Consider the following 9,885-nt stretch of genomic DNA (forward strand, 5'->3'; position numbering starts at 1 on the left):
CCCCCCACCCAGTATGTAAAACTTTGAATGAAACTCCAACTTAGTAATTTTCTTAATGCCAGATCAACCTCAAACTTTCACCTTGCACTTTCTCTTCAGAACCCTGACTTGAACTTCTGTTCTTAGCCAGGCAAAGAGCCACCCCCGCTGGACCACTTGCTTTCCTCAAGATTTTCTGTTTATGGGCAGTGAGAACAATAGGAGACCCTGACTCACAAGCAGTGGCAGGTCCTTAAAAAACAGGATCTCTTGTCTATTGGAAGCCTCTTGTCTATTTTTAGATTCAGGAAAAAAAAAAAAAAAAGATTGCATTTTAGTGAGCCAGTGTAGGGAAGCCACTGAAAAGGCACAAAAAAATGAATTTTCATATTGACCATAATCACAAATTGTATAAGAGTACTCTGCTCCATTGTGACAAAGGTTGCTATTTTAATATGTCGTTTTCTTTTGGGGATTTTGAAAATATGAAATGTATGATGGTCAAGAACATGATAATCTCTTTACAACCTGTGATCATATTTCTTAACAGGATTTTGCTTTCCAGTGCAGATGGTTTGACACAGTAACATTCAAAGCCGCCAGCACTTAGTTAGGAAATACCAAGGCCAATATTTGAATACAGATACAAGTTTTAACAAAGAAAAATGTATATCCCTGTAGCTGTTTCCCTGTGAATATTCCCCAGAGGATTAATACACTATTTTTGAATCAAAGCCAAGTCAGCAAACTCTAAAAGTGTCTGTGAGGTGCCAACTCATAAGGCACATAGAATTCTTTGTCACCAAATATTTTTGAGTGTCTACTTTGTGCCAGGTTCTAGGCACTTGTGTTATTGAGACCCTGAATTTCATCCTGACTTGGGAGTGGGGCAAGGACAAGAAAGGTAGGTTTTTTAAGGCTGGTTTCCTCTGGTTTTGTTAAATTGTTAAAGTATTTCTCCTTAATAGCAGTCTTTAAAACGTTTATTGAACTCTCTCTCTTACATTTTTAGATCATTTTTACAAGTTGAGGAGAGAAAGGCAGTATTTAAGCCAGCTCATTTATTGGAAAATGAATGCCAGCACAGCCTTAACTTTTGGTTTTCCAACTGGAAGACCTTAGTATCATGACAACATTTTAGAATAATGTTATTTCCATCATGCCAGGTGATAATTTAGCTGTAGATTCCTTATGATTGGTGACCACTGGCTCACTTCAAGCCTGTTTTCATGTCCTGACTCTGCAGGGAGACACAGGGGGGAAAAAACAAACAAACCACCACACTTCTTCCTCTGACACCCTTGCTGGAGGCAGGGGTAAAGGAAGTAGCAGACAGCTAGGCTGGTCCCATACTCATTGTTCCTTGGGAGAACTTAAAGCAGGACCAGCTCAGATCCAGCTGGCTTCAGAGAATCCAGGTCTTGCAATGAAAGATGAGCTCCATTATCTTTGCCTCTAAGTTCAAAACTTAGACAACTTCCGGGAATCGGGACACACAGATACAAGAAGCGGAGAGGCTCCATTCTATTCTTACCTCGTGTACTGTGTCACAATGGCTGGTCACACTGCCTATCTTAACCACATACTCCATGTCACAGTGCCTGACCCCTCTTCTCATGTCCCCTCTCTCTCTACCCTCCCCAGCCCATGCCTGGCAAATGGGCCTGCCTCCAGGAATCAGTCTGGGTGGATGCTCTGATGTCAGGACACCAGGCAGCAGCGTTTCTAACATGTGTTAGACCACGGTTGCCTTTTCCTTTCCCTGGAAAAGTACACAAAGTGCAAGTTGTCTCCCAGGCCATGAGGCACACATCCAAATGCCCTACGTGGTGGGCCCACCCAGGCCCAGGAGAGCGTGGAGGAGAACACGAGTGTGTCATATGGGTGTGTTCACCAGTTCTGCTCCCCTCCATCTCAGCCTTGACCACATTCTTTTGACAGGCCATATGGCCTGGGAGTGACCTGGAATATATTAGGAGCATTGGCTTGTAGAACCCTCGCAGAGCAAGGGAGCAATGACAGAGTGGGATTTTAGACTTGTTAATTCATTTAACGTATTTTATTTATTGGTGATGTTTAGTATAGTAGGTCTTGTGGTAGGTGCTGGGGAGACAATGAATAAGGAGCTATGGTCTAGTGGAGAGACAGACAAATAAACAGGTAATTATGATACAGTAGGAATAAGAAAACCTGGATCCAAGGTCCCTAGTTAATAGTCTATTATCTTTTTTTATGTATGTTTATTTATTTGTTTTTCAGAGAGAGCACAAGCGGGGGGGGGGGGGGGGGGGGGGGGAGGGGGGGGGGGGGAGGTACAGAATCTGAAGCAGGTTTCAGGCTCCAAGCTGTCCCAGCAGAACCTGATGTGGGGCTTGAACCCACAAACCATGAGATCATGACCTGAGCCGAAGTTGGATACTTAACCGACTGAGCCACGCAGGCACCCCAAAGTCTATTATCTTGAAGAAGTTATGCCACTTATTGGAGCCTTAGTTTCTGAATCTGCTGATAAAAAATACTCAGGGTTAAATGACATGTATATCAATGTTATAAGTAGTTACAATTCTTTCTTATCCATTAACATGAACTGACCTCATCGGTCCCCAATTATTTTTCACACTCCTCCAAGGACTTGGGAAGGAGATCAAGGGGAAGAAATTTGACCCAGTGCCTAGTATCTAGTGGTCAAGAGTACAAAAATTAACTACACTGCAGCAAGTATTTCTAGAGAAAAATGTCATCTGCCTTGACAGTAAGATATCAAGGGAAATGTTCACTGTTTACTGAAAAGTAGGAACACTATACTATGTTGTATATTAATTACATTCTGTTGTACTCTGTTATTTTGTCTTATTGCAATTAGAGAATACATGGAGTAAATTTATGAAGACTAGATTTTTTAAATGTTTATTTATTTATTTTAATTTTTAAAAATGTTTTATTTATTTTTGAGAGAGAGAGCCATAGTACGAGTGGGGAGGGGCAGAGAGAGAGAGAGGAAAACACAGAATCTGAAGCAGGCTCCAGGCTCTGAACTGTCAGCACAGAGCCCAACGTGGGGCTTGAACTCACAAACTGTGAGATCATGACCTGAGCCAAAGTCAGGTGCTTAACCAACTGAGCCACCCAGGTGCCCCTAATGTTTATTTATTTTTGAGAGAGAGAGAGAGAGAAAGAGGGAGTGGGAGGGGCAGAGAGAGAGGGAGACACAGAATCCAAAGCAGCTCCAGGCTCTGAGCTGTCAGCATAGAGCCCAACATGGGACTTGAACTCATGGACTGTGAGATCATGACCTGAGCCAAAAGTTGGACACTTAACCGACTGAGCCACTCAAGCGCCCCAAGGAATAGATTTTTAAGCTTCAAAGCTATCATTTTGGATATTTTCTCTAATGAAACAATGATACAATTAATTTTGGAATGTTACCTTTTTTTTTAAAGAAATCAATCTGCGTTTTTTTTTAATGTTTTATTTTTCATTTTTGAGAAAAAAAAAAACAGAGCATGTGTGGGGGAGGGGTAGAGAGAGAGGGAGACACAGAATCTGAAGCAGGCTCCAGGCTCTGAGCTGTCAGCCCATAGCCCAATGTCGGGCTCAAACTCACAAACTGTGAGATCATGACCTGAGCCAAAGCCGGACACTTAATGGACTGAGCCACCCAGGTGTACCCCCCCCCTTAAAAAAAATGGGATGCCATTGACATATGAAATCTTAAGAGGAGGGAAATTGTATCCGTTAGAAGACAATTGAGCTATGAGTATTAGAAAATCCAAAATCACAGGGGTTTAAACAACTGAGAAGTTAATTTTTTTTAAGATTTTATTTTTAAGTAATCTCTATACCTAGTATGGGACTCGAACTCACAACCCCAAAGTCAAGAGTCCCATGCGTTACCAACTGAGCCAGCCAGGCACCCTATCAACAGAGAAGTTTATTTATCTCTCACACAAACATAGGCAAGCCAGAATCAATATGGTGGCCAGCTCCTTGATTATCAGGTACTTGGACTCCTCCTATCTTGTTGTTCCACAACGTCAAGAAATGATTTTCACCTTATAGTCCAAAATCACTGCATTCCAGCCAATAGCAAGGAGGAAGACATAAAGGTCAAGCACCCCTTCTTTAAGGAGATTCTACAGAAATCAGAACCTCGACGCACAGCTACACCCAGCTGCATGGGAGGTGGGCAAATGTAGTCTTTGGGTGGCTATATGCTCAGCTAAAATTCAGGCTTCTATTACTAAAGAAGAAGAAGAGAATGGATATTGGTTGATGCCAACAGTCTCTGCCAAGGATGTCTAGGACTGGTATTTGACTCTTTATATACGTATATGTGTTTGTACCATAATACTGTCATTGGTTCCAGATAGTGTTCACTGTCCCCTTTGCTGCTTTTATGGTTTTAAGCCCTATACTGAGTGGCCAGGATTCTGTTTTGGAATCCCTCAGCGTGTTGTCACTACTTAATTGTGGCTACTGGTGTGTGACTTTCTGCCTAGAGTGGGGAGGTGTGAACAAAGAAGGTGGGTGAGGTTTTGGAGACAAGAGGTGTCAGGACTTGCCTGGAGATGACCTTGTTGTGGGTTGTGAGGAATACCACCGGTACCGCGTGGCAACATTCCTTTGTGGGATAGGTCCTGAGGTGTCAGGAGGGCCATGTGAGTGGGTCTTCTGCAGGAATACTTCACTTTTATTCTTGGAATATGGGGTGAGAAATGAGACAGAATCCTAGAGGGGAAGTGGAAGCCTTAGATCCTTTGTGGTCCTGTCACCATGTAAAGCAGGTTGGGGGGGCAGCTGCAGAAGCCAGGATCTGACTCTTTACACCGGGGGCAGCCGAGGCTGCTGCGAAAATGTGCAGCTCAGTTGCCCCGAGGGGCAGAGTGAAAACTACAATTGGACCCCACACACAGCACAGCTCAAGGATAATCCCCCCACCCCTTGGCTGCAGCCCAAGGACGATTTCCAAAGAAAAGTGAGGAGAGACTTAATCACCATTTTAAAGATTTTTTTTAAGTTTATTTATTTTGAGAGAGAGAGAGAGAGAGAGAGAGAGAGAGAGAGCATGTGTGTGGGGGGAGGAGGGGGAGGGGCAGAGAGAGAGAGGGAGACTGAGGATCCCAAGCAGGCTCTAGGCTCTGAGCTCTCAGCACAGAGCTCTACGCTGGGCTCGCACTCACTGTGAGATCATGACCTGAGCCAAAACCAAGAGTAGGACGCTTAATGACTGAGCCACCCAGGCGCCTCAGGACTTAATTACCATTTTAAATTGTCCTGGCCTGACCTCTCTGCCTGGTAAACTTTTCTTCTGAGCCTTACCCCATGTTAATATTTACAGGCTTGATTCTCCCCTCCAAGCCTAGGAGAATACTTATCAACACACATGAATTTCCAGGTATAGAGGGCGGGGAGTGGCAAGGGCCTGTGGATCCCCAGTCTCACCTGGGGTACCTCTGCAGGATGCTGCTTGGCTTGGGGCAAGTCTGAGCATGGAGGTCACATGCAGAGCATTAATGCCAGTGTGCGGGGAGAAAGATTCTTTCCCTTCAGAAACATCTGGAGTGACACGGAGGACATAGTTATACACATTTACACGAGCCTCAGGGGATTCCCATGCCTGAGAGAACTGGCTAGATAGTTCCTATTACACATTTATTTCCTTAAAGGAGGTATTTTATATTCTACCCTGTAATTCTATTCCTTTGGCTCCCCACCCTGCTAAAAAGGAAAAGAACATACAGTCCAAACAATTTTTAAAACCAAGGTTTTTTTCCCCCTCCAAATAGTAAATGTGCACAATTCGTGCAGCTTTTACACACATCTGTAAGCGATGAGTTGTTTATACCAGCCCTTACAATATTTTAAAAATAAAGTATAATGTTTTTCAGTCTGTATACAATAGAATTTTCGTTTATCAACCCCCCACATGCAAATGTATTTCCCCCTTTTTAGGGTGTAATTACGTGTCTAAATAGTAACGTACACAATTGATGTATAGGAAGGACATGCATGTTTTACAGCAAACATACCAAAAGGTTGCAAGATACTCATGTTGATTCTTTAAAATACAGTTACTAATAACCTGCAGATTTAGACAAGGCCACCTAAGTTGGTTTGACCCTATTGTCTGTGTTGGGTTTAGAGGATTTAGGACCATGGGATGAGAAATTATTTTAGAGACAACATAATTCAATTCCATCATTTTGCCTGTGTGGTCACAGAGGCCCAGGAGGACAGAAAGTTTCTCAAGCCAGTTGACTTTCAATGGCCCACAGCTGGACCTCCTGGTTCCAGAAGGGCCTCTTTCTGTTATACTTCGCAGTCTCATCTAGATTGCAGCTACAATTTCTCTCCAAGGAAAAGGTGTTGACTTGACCCCAGTAGTCTGCTGTGCCACATCGTGAGCCTGTGAGTACTCGACTCCAGCCTCAGCCACCCTCCAGACTTAGCTTTCCCAAGTGTGGGTGGAAGACCAGCAGCGTTGGCCTCACCTGGGGCTGGTTAGAAATGCAGCCAGACCCACTGAATGAGAATTTTAACAAGATCCCTGGGTGATTTCCCTGTAGATTAAATTTGGGAAGAACTGCTCCATAACCGTATCTACTGCCAGACTGTTTCCCTAAAGATCTGTTTGATCACTTTCCTCTGATCCATCAAGAACCTATGATGGTCTCCTATTGCTTATCTGTTTCTATGCGAATGTTTTAAATGTCCAGTCTCAATGTACGTATTAAACTTGATAAGTACAGTTTCCCTCCTCATGCAAGAGACTTTCTCTATAGATGGATTTGGGAATCTAGGTATTTAAAGATCTCCCCAGGTAACTAGCTTTCCTGGGTCCCTAAATCGGTTGTTTGAAAAATATTGATCCAAAATGTTGCTTTGGTATAACTTAGAACAGGAAAACCTTGGAAACCAACAAGCACTTCTCCATGCTACCTTGTTTTCCTTAGATGCCAAATCACAAAAATTATTTTCCTTCTGATTATATTTTTTCATATCTTTCTCTTTCATTGACTTTTCACTTTCTCCCAATTTGAAAAGATAAACTATGCTTGATTCCCAAATTTCCTTTTCCACTTCCTTGTTAATCATTACTAATAGGAGTGAACACTCCTGAAGGCCTATTTAGACCATTCTGAGATCCAGTCATTGGTTCATCTGGCTGCTTTATCTGATATTCCAGTGATCACCAGGATTGATTTGGCTCATCTGGTTTGCTAAGTGCACCTATCCCACCATTCCCATCATTCCATTAAAGTCCCTTCTGATGTTGTGCTTTGGTCAAAAAGAACAACATTCTCTGAGTGAATCGAGGTTAAATCAATCAATGAGCTCCAAATTTTAAAGAAAGCTCTTAACCATGGTTCCCAGCTCTGAACTTATGCTAACAGATTCCAAAACAGGGTATTGTTGTATACACTAGAGGGTAATCTATTTCAGTGTTCTTGGTTGGGTTTTTTTTTTTTTTGTAAGATTTATTTATTTTGAGAGAGAGGTGGAGGGAGGGGCAGAGAGAGAGAGGGAATCCCAAGCAGGCTCTGTGCTGTCAGCGCGGACCCAAACCCACACATTGTGAGATCATGACCTGAGCCGAAACCAAGAGTCTGATGCTTAACTGACTGAGCCACCCAAGCGCCCCACGAGTGCTCTTCTCTTACAAGGCAATGATTTAGGGCAGGGCCAGTCGACAGAATTTTTTGTACTTAGAAAAGACTGTTAGCAAACCCAGTTTCTCTCCTGGCTGTCCACTGTTACCTCATTACAATGGTGATGTTATCTGCTGAGTATCTGGGCTTACCACTGACCACAGCCGAGGCCTGGCCATTATTTGCTCAAATGATTTTCTCCTCCTCCTCCTCCTCTCTCTTTTTTTAAGTTGAATGTGTGCAAGATGGATCACGCTGGGGCAGGGTTGGGGTGGGGGTGGTTATTCCACTGAGTACAACGTGTACTTTTTCAGCATTGTGCTACTTCCATAAAGTAGACTTTATGAGCTGTATGCTTGCATTTTTGTTTTCTGAGTTATTGTTCTCTATCCTGCAATTGTTCTATTAATTTGATAGTATATGGTTTCAGCCAAACATTTGTTCCAAATTCTGCCAGAGCAAAGGGAAGTTTCCAGACAAAATCCTGCCCAAGAACCTTCTTCTTCTTTTTTTATTTATTTATTAAAAATTTTTAAAAAATATTTATTTTTTTTTTTGACAGAGAGAGAGAGACACAGCATGAGTGGAGGAAGGGCAGAGAGAGAGAGAGGGAGACACCGAATCCGGAGTAGGCTCCAGGCTCTGAGCCATCAGCACAGAGCCCAGTGCGGGGCTCGAACTCACAAACCGCGAGATCATGGCCTGAGCCGAAGCCGATGCCTAACCAACTGAGTCACCCAGGCGCCCCTCTGCCCAGGAACCCTCTTCTTAAGCAAGCAGAACTTCTTCAACCCACTGCACCATCTCTTCAGGGGCATTCAGGAGCTGATTGGGGTCAATAGTTGGGTGCTGACTCAGGTCGTTTCAGGATACCCAGTCTTTCCGTGACAAGGCACATCCACAGGCAATTCTGTAACCAGCTGGGCAGCAGGAACATGGGTCAGACAGAAGCAGTGCATTAGGAACCAGATCTGGATGTTGAGAAATGAAGGACAAAAACTTGTGGGGTCAGCTCCTTCGTTCTAGGGCTGAGCATTTTCCTTCAGGCGCTGTGTAGGCCAGGTCACCCCAGAGTGACATTTACATTCCACTCAAGTAGTCCACTTTTGTGATTCCCTGGGGATTTTCATGAGTCTAGAGGTCACTGTCTCTGACAATTAAGCTTTAAAGTTAATTCCCAAGATAAATAGAGCAAATTGACACCACTTTGGTTGTAATTTTTCTTGCTCCAAACTCTAAAAGACAACAGGGAATCAGCTGCCAGACCCGGTTCCTGGAAATTCAAGAAACACAGGCATTTTTTATCTTCTACCTTTCTAAATGAGGCAGTTTAGGGCCATCAGAAACAACAAAACCCATGTAAACGTCTTAATTCTACCATTTTGCTTGCATCTCTGAGAAGACAGAGAATCATTGTTTCCATTTTTTTTTTTTAAAGCTACGTAAGTAGTGGTTTCTTTTTAAGCTAGAATGATAGAGTTGTAATCTTTTTAATTCAGACCTTGCAGCAGAAAAGCTGGGCTTACTTGTGAGCTGTATTATTCAGTTACACACTGCATGGAACAGGGAAAGTAAATAGCTGAACACATACTTTATAATTACACGCAGGGGGAATTCAGAACTGCAGTGTGGGGAGCGGAGTTTGGAGGCCTGGGCCGGCAGCTGCAGTTTCTGGCTTCCCTCTCACACGCTCCGGGGCTGAGGGCACAAGAGAACAGGAACCTGGAGACCCCAACAGGAGCTTCGTAGTGAGGGGAGTTGAGGTGCACTGAGCAGAAAAATGAAGGGTCTGTCACTCTGGGCCTCAGCTAGCAGGAAAATAATTAGGATTTATAGAAGAAAATGTGCACCTATGCAGGAACTCCAGACGTTTACTCCACTATTTCCTAGATGGTGTTCAGGATGCCTCAAGATTTTAATAATTTTGCTGAGGAAAAAAGATTCTGGTATCATGTAAGCTTGGGTGGCTCAGTCAGTTAAGCATCCAACTCTTGGTTTTGACTCAGGTCATCATCTCACGGTTTGTGGGGTCGAACCCTGAATCAGGCTCTGCGCTGACAGTATGAAGCCTGCTTGGGATTCTCTCTCTCCCTCTCTCTCTGCCCCTCCCCCACTTGCTCTCTATTTCTCTCTCTCTCAAAATAAATAAATAAACATTAAAAAAAATCTTGAGAGAAGTTGTATACTAGATTTCCTAGTGAAGAGTCAAAACTGGTGTCGGCACAACCCAAACTCTGAGATGTCTGTCCTACAGTTA

This window comes from Panthera uncia, chromosome F2, assembly GCF_023721935.1.
Source record: "Panthera uncia isolate 11264 chromosome F2, Puncia_PCG_1.0, whole genome shotgun sequence".
NCBI lineage: Eukaryota > Metazoa > Chordata > Mammalia > Carnivora > Felidae > Panthera > Panthera uncia.